A 14,207-nucleotide genomic window follows, 5' to 3' on the forward strand; every position below is an offset into this window, starting at 1 on the left:
GTTGAATTTCAGTAACCTGTTTTATTAGTACTTTACCAAAGCTGCAGTACATTAAGATCTTATTAAGGTTTCTCTAATTAAGACCCCGCAAGGATTTGCAGGTGCCCTATAGTAATCACTCTGTATGTCTGTCTGTCTGTCTGTTTGTCATTCTTCTGTCCACAAATTTTCTGTTTTATTTCTAATAATAATTTTTTTATGGTTCACCAATTAAGTTCAAATTTGGTATGTTGGTTGGATAGGCAGTAAGACATTCTGATGCTAACTTTGGTTCTCTTTGTCATCTGGTGGTGGGATAGATCCCTTAACTTTATATAACAAGAGGCCCAAGGGCCTTAACGGTCACCTGAGTATAATACAACACTGTAAAGGATTCCATAGAAGTATAAAACAAAATTAACTGATAGATGAAGCAATGTTGCCCAAGAATTTCAAAAATCTGGTTAAAATACCCTTGCTTATTGTAGCGTGCTAGACCCGAGTGATCTCCTTGGGATCATACTTGGTTTTCCCAAGCCTTAGAGGGATGATAACTAATGCAAAATATACAAATACAGTGAACATTTGCCTATTGTGTAAGGTATTCAATATATGTCACTTGCCTAGTGGTACAATTCAGTACACAGAGTCTTGGCTATACATTGTATAATGTTGCTATTTGCCACTTGTCACTAATAACAACAAGTCACCCTGACTCTCTGTGATTCTTTGTTCACTTTGATAAAATATAAAACAACTATATCCAGTCTCTTGTCAATCTTGACTTTACCTGATAATACCTCATCCACTGTCAAACAGATCACTTCAGTGTAAACATACTGTGGACTATTTCAACTTTTGCTAAATATATAAATAATCTTTACCTCAATATTTTATACTGCTTTCCAGGCAAGAATCTGACTTTGAGCATGCTTAGCTCATTAAAACCAAACATTCATTTTTATTTTGTTTCTCTATATATAACATTCTTTCTTGTATTCTCATTCAGTCAAATAACCTGTTAATTAAATTATATACAAGGATTTCTTGATTAACACAATCTAACAAAGGGGAGTAACTCTCGTTTTCTTCACTTATTACGAATGTGTACTAGTGTTTGCCTCCTAGATACTCAGGAGCAAAGAAAAGACACATTTACTTATAAAAATATTTAATACATTTATATTGGTATTATTTCATTTAGTTTGTTTGCTAAGTACTCAAAGGCAGAGGAGAAGATTTTCAAAGCATTAATGCATTTTTGCTAATTAATCAATAGAGCCCCATCAAAGCACCAGAACCTCTGACCCAGGGGCATGAAATTCACAATTTTAGAAGATGCACTCTTCCTCATCATAACTATGTACTTAGTTCCAGGGAACAGAGGAGAAGATTTTCAAAGAATTAATGTATTTTCACTATATTACCATTAGAGCCCCACCCTAACACCAGAACTCCTGACCCTGGGGCCATGAAATTCACAATTTTGGAAGAGGCACTCTTCCTCATCATAACTACGTACTTAGTTCATCAGCTTTATACCCAGGAGTAGAGGAGAATTGATTTTTGAAGAATTAATGCATTTTCACTATATAATCATTAGAGCCCCGCCCTAACACCAAAACCCCTGACCCTGGGGCCATGAAATTCACAATTTTGGAAGAGGCACTATTCCTCATCATCACTTTGTGCTTAGTTCATCAGCTTAATACCCAGGAGTAGAGGAGAATTGATTTTTGAAGAATTAATGCATTTTCACTATATAATCATTAGAGCCCCGCCCTAACACCAAAACCCCTGACCCTGGGGCCATGAAATTCACAATTTTGGAAGAGGCACTATTCCTCATCATAACTTTGTGCTTAGTTCATCAGCTTAATACCCAGGAGTAGAGGAGAATTGATTTTTGAAGAATTAATGCATTTTCACTATATAATCATTAGAGCCCCGCCCTAACACCAAAACCCCTGACCCTGGGGCCATGAAATTCACAATTTTGGAAGAGGCACTGTTCCTCATTATAACTATGTACTTAGTTCATTGGCGTAATATCCAGGAGCAGAGGAGATTTTTGAAGAATTAAATGCATTTTCACTATATAACCATTAGAGCCCCGCCTTAATACCAGAAACCCTGACCTTGGGGCCGTAAAATTCACAATTTTGGAAGAGGCACTTTTCCTCATTATAACTATGTACTTAATTCATTGGCTTAATACCCAGGAGAAGAAGAGAAGATTTTTGAAGAATTAATGCATTTTCACTAAATAATCAATTGAGCCCCACCCTAACACCAGAACCCTGACCCTGGGGCCATGAAATTCACAAATTCGGAAGAGACACCTTTCCTCATCATAAATATGCATATTGTTTGTTTGCTTGATACCCAGGAGCAGAGGAGAAGATTTTTAAAGAAATAATGCATTTTCACAATATATTCAACAGAGTCCCGCCCTAGCACCAGAACCCTTGACCCTGGGGCCATAAATTTCACAATTTTGGTAGGGGGCTCAATGCTTATTACAATCATGCCAACAGTTTGATTGCTTGATGTCCAGGAATAAAAAAGAACAATTTTAAAGATCGCATTAATTTTAGTGGTTTTGGCCCCTTCCCTCAGGCCCCGGGGGGGGGGGGGGTAGGGACCATGAAATTCACAAATTTTGTTCCCTTTTACTCATAGATGCTGTATGCCGAAATTGGTTGAGCGGTTTCAGAGAAGAAGCTGAAAATCTTCAAATGTTAACGCACGATGCACGACGACGGACGCAAACAGATAGCAATAGGTCACCTGAGTAAACTCAGGTGACCTAAAAATGAATGGGCAAAGAGAAATAACTGCCTAGAATGTGCCTATTGTAAACTGTGAAAGCTGCAATGAGTCCCTTGGGATTAATTAACTTAAGTTTCCTCTTGAAGAAAATCCAAAGCTTTATCTTTATCTGTCACATTGAGATTAATTACCAAGCTTTTTCTGCAAATGAAGTTTGTTTTGAAGTTAAGGTCAATTCTGAATGCTGTGTACATTCTCTGAAATGTGGATTTAGATAATGTTCTTTCTTTATTTTGGTTAAAATACCGCACACAATGAGTTATGATGTTATTGGATTTTAAAAACAAGATAAAGATAAAGATCTATCTTTTTTAATTACTATTTTATTTTCTTCCTTTTTCTTCCTTTCTCTTTTCTTTTTCTTTTTTTTTTTTATTTTTGGCTGCCTTATGTAAATTCAAGAATACTATTCATTTTAACAGGTAGTCAGATAATAACCCCATTCTATCATTGCTGAAAAATTTCTTATTGTAAATTCAGAAAAGGATGAGAGAGAACCCTGGTATTAATTATCTTGCTTGCTGAAGAAAATTTAGTAGGCTTATCTTTATCTGTCACTTTAAGATTGATGAACACCTTTGTCTGCAACTGATGTTTGTTTTGAAGTTAAGGTCAAGCATTGGTGAAATTTGCATTTACTGAAGGCTGGCTTCAGTGAATACAAGGATACTATTTACAAGTGTTTGAATTTGAAAATACAGTTGCTGTTGCTTATTCTTCTTCATATATTTTTGAATTTTTAAAATCAAGCAAAATTTTTATCCCGTAAGCTGCACCTTTATATTTCTACCCCTCGGCGGGGCCTTTGCTGACTGGTCAGTTATGTAGTTAATTTAAAGTATATATTTTGAGACCAGCAAATAGTTCACGTATTTAAGTTGAATATTGTTGGAAACATCATTTATATAAATAAAAAAATGGAAGTGATCTTAAATCTGAGCCTTGGGGAAGCTAAACAATGGAAGTGGTCTTAAATAATATATGGAGATAACGAACAGTATTCAAGCTCAAAGTCCATTTAGACAAAACAAATCGCGAGCAGGGCAAACACGAACCTCCAAAGACATCACAGGTGGGATCAAGTGCCATGGAGGAGTGAGCATCCCCTGCCGATTGGTCACACCCGCCGTGTGCTCCATGGCATAATCGGGGGAAATCCGTAGACAATTCAGTATGTAAACAATGGCCTAACAATAAGTATGAAAAACGTCAGTCAGCATTTGACCAATGATGGGTTGTATTTGCTGACAAGGTCATTGTATCGACCATAAAACTTGCAAAATGATGACTTCAAACGAGACTGTTGATATCCTTGTTTTATCCACTTGTTTGTCAATAGCTTGCCTCGTTTTATAAATTTTTCATACGAAGAGCTCTTGCTCAAATGGGAGACCAAAAAAACCCATATGCAGGTGATAAGGGTATAATGGTACATAAGTAAGGGAAGTTGACGATTGAAATATTGAAGTCATCGCCTTTATCATAAAGCTTTGTTGTTAGGTTACCATTAAAGTCTTTTTCTAGTAAAATATTCAAATATGAAACAGATGTGTTAGACACTGTGGCATCTTTCATTTCAAGCTCACTGGGATATATCGAGTCGACATATGAATGGAAGTAACCATTGTTTACTTAATTGATAATAAGTCGTCGATATATCTAAATATCAAGTTGAAGGCCACAGCAATTGCATGTTTTCTTCTTCTCATGTAGAAGTTTTTGAATAAATTCTGCTTCATAGGTCTGCTAACAAGGGGGCGCAATTTGTACCCATGAGAATTCCAACAGATTGTTGAAAGACCTGATCTCCAAAAACTATATAGATATTGTCAATCAGAAACTCAAGCATCTTTTTAATATCTACTTCAGAGTACCTGTGTGTACAATCAGAATGCTTTTTTATAAAAATAATTTTGCAAATGACCAATGACAAGGTAAGTATATATACGAGTTCCATTTATATTGAAAAAGCAGCTGTCTATGATGTCAAAAAGACTGAACTTTAATTTATCGTGGGGAATGGTTGTATAAAGTGTTGAAAAGTCGTAAGTTTTGATGTAATTGATTTTGTTAAAATTTTGTGATTCCAAATTTTCTAAAAGTTCCTTGGAGTTTTAAAGTATTCACATCTGATTAACACCACTTCTCGAATATATATTGTTGCACAGTGTTCCTGAAGTTTCTCCTTCATTGCTGTAAATATTTTAGTGAGGAGTAAAAAAAAGGCTTGGTAGAACATTTACTGGAACCCGCTGTATCTTTGTAAGGATTTTTATGGAATTTAGGAATCCAGTATAAGTATGGCAATTCAAATTCATTTTGATCGTTGGGAATATTTAAAAATACTTAAAACTGACATATAGTTTTGAAGAATTTCTTTCTTAGAAAGGGAGCTATGGGTGTAAGTTGGATTACCACTTGCAGAATTAAATCCTAGTTCTTCTAAAATACAATTCAAATAATGAGCCTTACAAACAAAAACCTAACAAACAATGTTGTTACCTGCTTTGTCTTGGGGACAGCTAAACACTGGAAGTGGTCTTATACGTGAGGGATGTAAGGGAGTTAACTCTAAAAACAGAATTCCTTTTGACAGTCTTGTGAAGTCAATTTTTATAATTTTAATAAAAGTACTTCTACTACATATACACATGGAAACTACGCGTTATCGATGAAAATCTGACGGCTAAGCAAAATTATATTTACCAACATAAGACTATGTTCAGCTAAATGTTCTAATTGTGCTTGATAATAGCTTGTCGGTGTAATCTATTCCTCCGTAAACGATTGCTTAGTTACTTGCATTAATTTTTTTTCTTTTTCGAGATGAAAATGTCAGGTTTGTTCATGGTAAATATGTGGGAATACCTTATTCTTCTAAACTTTTCATCTTTCTTCTAAAGATTTTTTGTCAAAAAACATCTTTTTGAGAAAAAAAGCACGTGTTCTCTTTTTGTTCCTTTGAAATATGATTTGGGGTGTGTAAAAATGCTATTGTCTGATTGGGCAGAAAAATATTTACGTGTATATGATGTATATTTATAGCAATTTTCAGTCATCGTTCTTGACTTCCATATTTGGAAATCGTCCAGCAGGCATGTTCACGAAACGTTCCTAAGATATGTCCTAAGATTGTTCCTAAGATATGACTTAGGAAGAAAGTTAGGAACATCCTAAGATCAACCTAGGACATATCATAAGATGTAGCTCGACGGTATCTTAGGAACATCTAAGTTAGGATATCCTAACATACGATGAACACTATTATTTCTAAATATATATAAAATTTGGGAGACATTTGCAGCCAAAAAAAACCTTCTATTTACATAACAAAAAATTTATCCATTTACATGAGACTTCAGTATAATTCAATGTTTACATCTTTAAAATTATAAATTACGAAACCAGCCAATTTTTTCTATCAAAGTGAAAGATTTAATTTCATTTTTATTTTAAAAACGGTGTTTCAGCAATAATATCTACAATATGTTGGATAACTCAAAAGTTAAAAAATAATCGTGAATTCAGTAATTTACCACAATGAAGATTATGAGATGACGTATTATAAAAGTCGGAATTATTTTTTGAAAAATAAACTGATAAAAAATATGAAATGAATTTTGCAGGGCTAGAAACCATCTACTATAGAATTCAAAGGGGGAAATTTTATGTTTCACTATTTTAAAGGCAATGCTTAATCCCCGAATTTTGGAACTCTCAATGGTTTTAATTGATGTAAACCAAAACAATATACCCCAATTTACTTATATCAAGGCGATAGATAAAAATAAGAGAATAATTTGCACTTTTGGTCCCTTACACATATTTTAACGTGTATGAATGTTTTTTTTCTGTCTTTTTTTAATAGCTTCATTGTCTCATCACAGCACGTAGTATATCGGAGAGGGGATGGGGCTGGCTCCTCATTATTTTTCCGAAAATAGTCTCTTACTGTTAATTTAATACAGAATTTTTTATTAAAAGGCTGGTCCCCCAAACTTTCTGTTGCATTATGGACGGACCCCCCCACCCACCCACACATTACATGTAAGTAGGTTTTTGAGTGCGGACAGTTTTTTTTTATTAATTTTTTTATGTCAAAGTTTTTCAGGGAATTTTATATTTTGGCTTGTCAATTATATTTTTCTGCCCCCTTACCCTAAAAGTCAAATTTTTTTTTCTGCCCCCTTCCCCAATTTGAAAAGGGATCTGACGTTCCTGTATTATGAATAAGAAGAGGAAGTGAAAATCTTCAAGTACAAAATTCAGGTGCTTTTTGATGAGGTGAAAAAAAATAAATTATCGAACATTGTAACTAATGTTGCAAAGAAGAGGGCTTGGGATAACATTTGTGAAAAAAAAAGATTTGTGTAAATCATCAGCTTATACGCAGACTAATGAGGAACGAGAAATTGTCGCTTATACTTGCGATACTGAGAAAAATAAGCATCACTACAAACTTAGGATGATCTTAGGATATGGTTTGTTGTCCTAAAGTTAGGACGAACTTCTGGCGAGGTCCTAGATTTAGGAAAGCTTCGAGAAACTGACTTAAGACTAAGATATTTCCTAAGACGCTCTTAGGACACATCATAGTCCTAAGATAACTTCGTGAACATGCCTGCAGACCTGTAAAAAGTTAACCATAATCTTATGATTTCCATCTGCTTTCACCCCCCCCCCCCATCCCCAAACACTTTAGATGACCTGAGTCACTCAGGTGACCTACCGTATTGTATTTCTATCTGTTTTCTTCCGGAGACATGCGTCGTCCGTCATGCATAAACATTTGAACATTTTTAATTCTTTCAAAATTTTCTCTGTTCCTGGGTATTAGGTAGATAAACAAAGTGGATGATTATGATAAGCATTGATGCCTCTTCCAAAATTATGAAATTCATGGTCCCTGGGTCAATGATTCTGGAGTTTGGGTGGTGTTCTATTGATCATATAGTGAAAATGCATTTTTTCTTTGAAAAGCTTTTACTTTACTTTTGAGTGCTTACATGTAGCAGAGAAACTAAGTGCATGGTCATAATAAGCTAGAGTGCTTTTTCCAAAATTGTGAAATTCATGGCACCTTGGTCATTAATTTTTTGAAAGTCATCTTCTTTGCTTATGAGTATTTAGCAGAGAGACTAGGTGATGATGATATGGTTATGATGAGCAGAGTGTTTCTTCCAAAATTATGATATTCATAGCCCTTAGCTTGAGACAGGAGTCCTAGAGTTAGGGTTTATGATAGTGTATGAGAATATTTACTCTGCTATAAGAGAGGTTATTCACCTTTATTATTCATATGCGAGTTAAATATGTCAACATGCGAGATTTGTATGTTGACATGTATGCAACTTATTATCTTGCATGTTGACATAAATATCTTGCATGTTAAAATATAACTCGTATGTTGACATAAATAAGTCGCATGCTGGCATAAATAAGTTGAGTCTTTCTCTGCAAAATTCTACAGGGACAGCATTAATTAATTCAATGTGACGCTTATTCAACAAAGAATGGTTCACTGTGTGTAAATTAGCAATTGTCATTTGAATACCAGGGATTTGTTCTGAACGTCCTTGTTCATTAATAGACATTATCAAATCAACTACTACTTCCTGATAATGAGGAACTTTTGTTGTTTTCTATAGCATTACGTCCTCCTTGAACAACCTCCATTAAAAAGAAAATAAATTTAAACCGCGTATACTTTACTGGAAGGTGATATGCTCCAAAATATTTTATTGTTTTCGATGGCAAAGCCACTAGGCCTTCAAATGTTTTGTTTGTTTGTTTCTTTCTTTTGTTTTTTTTTTTACCTTTAGCTCAAGTTCAAGTTGCTTCTGATAAAAAACATATTTAAACCTCATATTGTAAAAAAAAAAAACATATTAAAACTCCATATTGTAAAAAACATATTAAAACCTCATATTGTAAAGCAAAGGCAAACTGCAATTTAATTAAAAAAGTAAAAAAATAATTAGTTTTACGACCTAGATATAACTTATATAGAATCAAATCATTACTTGAACAGGAACAGGCCACTGTTTGTAGAAATAATAATTCATATCAAAACATTCAAAAACTGGTAGCAGAAATTTTGTAAGGGTGTCACTATAATGCTGTGGTCATTTGATAATAAATATTCATGAAATCTTTTTTTACCACACACTCTTGGATACTACAGAAAGAAATATTTTGTCTGATACAAAAGCAAAGCATACATGTCTTGGGATCAGCAATCTTTAATTGTATTCAGACATGGATGTGTCGTCAAATGCATTTCTATTTTAGGATTTATATAACATGTTCCAACAATGAAGAAATGTATTACACTATTTTTAAATATGTGTTAATATTTAATCTTCTAAGAAAATTCTGTTAGACGATGCTTGTTTAATTGGAGATCTCTCCTTAAGTCAAAAATTTTGCCAGGTCAAATATTGAAGGAAAGCGAGGAGAAATCCAGTGGTGGCTGGCGAAGATCCGCCCGACTTGGTGCTTGTCTGTGTGGCCTTTGTTGATGCAGTAGTAGTTACCGTACTTTCCGAGGCTGTTGTCGAATTTCCTTCTGAAGAGAAAGTAAATATTATAACAATTCTAAATAAATACCAGTTCAATTTATTGTTTTTTGGGAATAAAACTCCGTTTACATCTTTTCACTTTACTCAAATTTTTGACAGTAAAATATAAACTGAACCAGTTAAACACAGACCTGAATTAGCACTCACAAGGAAGTTCATCAATAATATTGTCGCAATAGTATGAATAAGATATTTTCCCATCTATAAATTTAAAACAAACATAACTCGATTACAGTTAAAAGAAAAGTCATTTTACCGAAAGAATATATATATATATATATATATATATATATATATATATATATATATATATATATATATATATATATATATATATATATATATATATAAAATCAACGAAATTCTTTGAAGAGAATAAAAAAATCAGCATTACTCATTAAAAATGATATTCCAAGAAATTGTCCTCAGTGTTCAATTGTTCGACTTGCTAATATTTAAAAAGAAATAGAATGATTTTTTTGGCACTCACCAAGACATTTACATTCTGGAGAATATATAAGGACAACACACCTTTGATAAGTTTCTTAACCATTCTAATACTGCTGCTTACCTTGATAGTGTGGCAAAATTCTATATCCGGCAATGAATAAAAATTAAATTTTATCACTTAAATTAGTTTGTCTGTTAGTCCAAGTCCTCTCTATCCAAAAAATAATCTGAATTAAGGAAGATAACTTAGGATCTACGATGACAAATACCTATAGAGCTAAGTGATCTTTTACCGGGTTTACGAGATCAATTTACATACAAATGTAAAGTTTCCTGGTTTTGCTGTAATTTTAAGTAAGTCAAGAAAATGAAGAAAACCCCCTCAGAAATATTACAGTTACATGATCTAAAGATGATGAAAACAACACCGATGAATTGAATGACAATAGATATTGTCGAACTGTATGTAATTAAACTCAACCGGCGCAATTTATGCATCTATATTGTGAACCAATTATTCGCAATATGTACGAAAGCCCAGAAGGCTCATTCGAGATTCGAGTTTCTAAATACGGGATTCGAAATTCAAGATTCGAAATTCGAGTTTCGAGATACAAGATCCAAACTAACCAATCAAAAGGCGGTTTAAGATTCAATTACTCCCCTTTGCTAAGTTTTGACCTTCAAGAAATCGTTGAATTTATTCAAACTGAAGAGGTCATTTGATTATATTACAATGCAAGAAAGAGTGTTATATATATCAGAACGAAATTAGAAAAAAGATTGGGTTTTTGATCTGCAAAGTTACTTTAATTTATATAATAACTTCTTAGATATTATAATAGATTTATATCAAGAATATCTATATCGTATTATCTTGTTTGTTAATAGGGTTTGGGTCATTATAATAAATATTGTTAATCGGATTCAAAGAGCAAAAGGGGGGGGGGGGGCTTATTGTAGTCGATGAGAATTATTAGTGTGCTATTAAACAAGTGACTAGCGTTTAATGATGAAAAGTAATAAAGGTTTCAAAGTGGATATAGTTTGTGACAAGGTATTAGAAAGTGACCAGTAACCAATACGGGTTTCAAAGTGGATATAGTTTTGTGACAAGGTATTAGAAAGTGACCAGTGACCTAGTTTGTGAAACCAAGAGACAGCCCCTTAAGTACGGATGGCTAAAATATACATGCTTAATCAAGATAATGATTTCTCTTTGTTCAGGCCCGTAGGAAATAATAAAAATGTAATGTAAAGACCCCCCCCCCCCCAAAAAAAAAAAAAAAAACAAGGGTTATCACGGTTATTAGACGTTATTTTTGAAAGAACGCAAACATAATAAATTTGCTATGTTTTCTATAGTATATTATATCGGTAAAAATATAAGGGGAATGTGTGTGTGTGTGTGGGGGGGGGGGGGGCACGTGCCAGGGTCCTATGGCTATGGTGTTTATTTTGTTACAACGGTAGACAAATGTTCGGTTATCAACATTCAGTGTCAATCTTGCGATGCATGGGCAAAATAATTATATATTTGATAATTATTTATAAGGAAACCGCTCAGGTCTCGCAAGATGCATAACCAATCAATACACAAGTTTCAATACATGATGTAATGGCCATAGAGAAAAAAAGATATAAAAGTGTTGAATAATGATAAAAAAATAATTATTTTAACAAAACAATGAACTCTTTATACACCTTTAGGACTTCGAAAAAATCATATAGCCTAAAGGAGTTCGTATTAAAATTATTTAGTTCATGTATGCCTTTTTAGTGTACACAGGAAATCTTGAAAGACATCGTAGTAGAGCTTTCTTAATGTTGTGTATTCCATATATGCAATAAAGCTGTAGCCTACACATCATTTTCTTGATATAAAAAAAAATGTTTATTTATACATGTGTTTGGTTGAAAAATGGGTGGAAAGTTGATCATAATTCTTATTTATTTACCAGTTACTAGAATATTTTTTCATTCAATGCAATAAAAGTATTTTTAGCAATCCACACTTTTATGCCTATCCAATTTTTACAGTATACAAAACTTTTGATTTTTATAAGTGGTTAAATCTAGAATTGAAATGTTATCTTGAAGTCTATTAAAAATGACAGCCGCAGGAGTCTACGATTAGAACAGGGAATAGAAATTAGGAAATATGTTTGGAATTGTAGGAAGTCAAACATAAAACATTTTAAAAATTATATTTTGATTATTCAGTAAAGAAGTTTCCATAATTTCCAAGCACTGTGTAAGGATTTTAAAATTTCTCAATTTTATTAGCAGTGGTCATGAAGATTTTAATTTCTGAACAAGTAATACCTTTTCAAAAAGCTTGCCTGACTAAGGCAATCAATATCTATAGAACCTACATGATAAGTAAAAAACGTTTACATGGGGGGGGGGGGGGGTAATTAGTTATGAAGACGTTGCACAAAACATCATGCATTAATTTTAAGTTGTTTGCTACTCATCAGAGCAATGGAAAAGGAACAAATTTTAAAATGTATATATTGTTTGTATCTCATACAAAATATGGAATGTACAGTACATATACATGTATGCATGTGGATAATGTTTTGAAATATGAGTATAGTTAATTTAACATGATATTGAGGATTTTTGATACATATAACATTTTTTTCTTGCATTATTATTAAAGCAAATGACCCATTTGTTATAAATATATTCAGTGATTTCTTGATAGCAAAAACTTAATAAAGGGGAGTAATCAAATATTGAATCTGCCTTTTGATTGGTTAGTTTGGATCTTGAATCTCGAAACTCGAATTTCGAATCTCGTATTTCGAAACTCGAATCTCGAATGAGCCTTCTGGGCTTTCGTACAATATGAAAGATATAATGCATATTCCAACACTTGGACGTCAATTCAGTTTGAATGACGCTATTTTGACGTTACAAAATGAGCCCGAATTTTGTGCGCGATGTCTGTACACATCCTCTGAAATGAATAACCTGCTAATATTACAACGACTTTTATGATGTTTCAAAATATCGGATATTGATATTTACAGAACTGACACGAAGTGTTTTAGAAATATACTGAAACACAAACTTAATTTGAAAGAAAAAAAAATCACGAATCAAAGTATTGATATTAGAAATATTTGAGACTTTGAAGTAGACCTTTAACAGATGCCAATAACCCGACTTCTGTTTTTTAACAATCATTTACGCGGCACCTCAATGACAACAATTCATAAAGAGATATAGTCAAACAAATAGACTAAGAATACATTTCACTTAAGATGGTCTCTGTTTATTAGTCGACTACCATTTTGAAATGACTGCATAATTCATTAATTTGATTTTAATTCTTAAAGACAGAAAACCGAAAGTATTCGAGTTTTATACTTTAGTTTTCATCAATAATTGTTCGTTAAAAAATGACAATTTTTTTTTTACCGGAATAATTGTCTGACATAATAAATTGACATAACACTATCTCTCCTTGGTGTGTTTTCATTGATTTACTACGTAGAAACATTAAACACTTTTTGTATATGTATATGTACATGTATATCAGTGAGTTGGATAGATAGGAGTATTGAGGGATAGCATTAGGAGACAACAGACGATGGATAGAGAGAACAGGGAATGGAATGGGGCGACAGGCGATATCAGGGGATTACAGGACATAGATCGTTCATAGCGAAATTGTGATGCCAGGGTCTAAAACGGTAATCTAACGGGAAAATCAGTGCAGTAGGGTACATGCTTGAGGTTTAGATCTATATGTTCCCAGGAACTGAAAACATTCTTTAGCTTTGCAATTTCCAAATTTTATGGAAAAGGGAGTTTGATTTCTTTTTGCACTAGAACTGTTTAACTATATAAAAAATGGATTTGATTCAATGCGTTCGATTCTTTGCATCTTTCTGATTGTTATACATATCTGATAAAATCCAGGAAGAAATTCCACGATTATAAGGCTGAATAAAAGTAGTCAGAACTAAGTCCCTCTTAAAAACAAGGCTCAATTGTATAAACTTAATAGTTGATTTCTATACTACTAGTATAAGAAGTCCCTGATAAGGATTCATATTTTGTTTTTCATCGGTCGGAATTTCATTCTGATCTTTTTTTGTGTCATTATATACATGTAGACATAGAACAAGTTTCCATAGGCCCTTATGGCCTGAAAACAAATACAGCATTACACTTGCTGAAATATATCTTGTTCAATCATATAAATTATAAAAACAAATACATGTATTAGTAATAGTATTACTTACATAAGTAAGTGTTAAATTGATCACTATACTCTAAACATGCAGCATGACGTCACAGAAAAAAAAAACTCGCATGTGGAAGAAACAAAACATCATTTTGGCATCGCAA

General features: G+C 33.0%; 1 long non-coding RNA gene across 1 annotated transcript; it reads right to left on the reverse strand.

Moving 5' to 3' along the window:
• Positions 1 to 9,035: 9,035 nt before the first annotated feature.
• Positions 9,036 to 10,063, reverse strand: LOC133196683 (uncharacterized). The gene is made up of 3 exons (XR_009722394.1): positions 9,964 to 10,063; positions 9,524 to 9,593; positions 9,036 to 9,379 (listed from the first exon to the last, which is right to left on the reverse strand). It is a non-coding gene; the product is annotated as an uncharacterized LOC133196683 (long non-coding RNA).
• Positions 10,064 to 14,207: the final 4,144 nt, after the last annotated feature.

Source organism: Saccostrea echinata, unplaced genomic scaffold, assembly GCF_033153115.1.
Source record: "Saccostrea echinata isolate AGI-Se365-2 ecotype Australia unplaced genomic scaffold, CSIRO_AGI_Sech_v1 ptg000030l, whole genome shotgun sequence".
Lineage (NCBI taxonomy): Eukaryota > Metazoa > Mollusca > Bivalvia > Ostreida > Ostreidae > Saccostrea > Saccostrea echinata.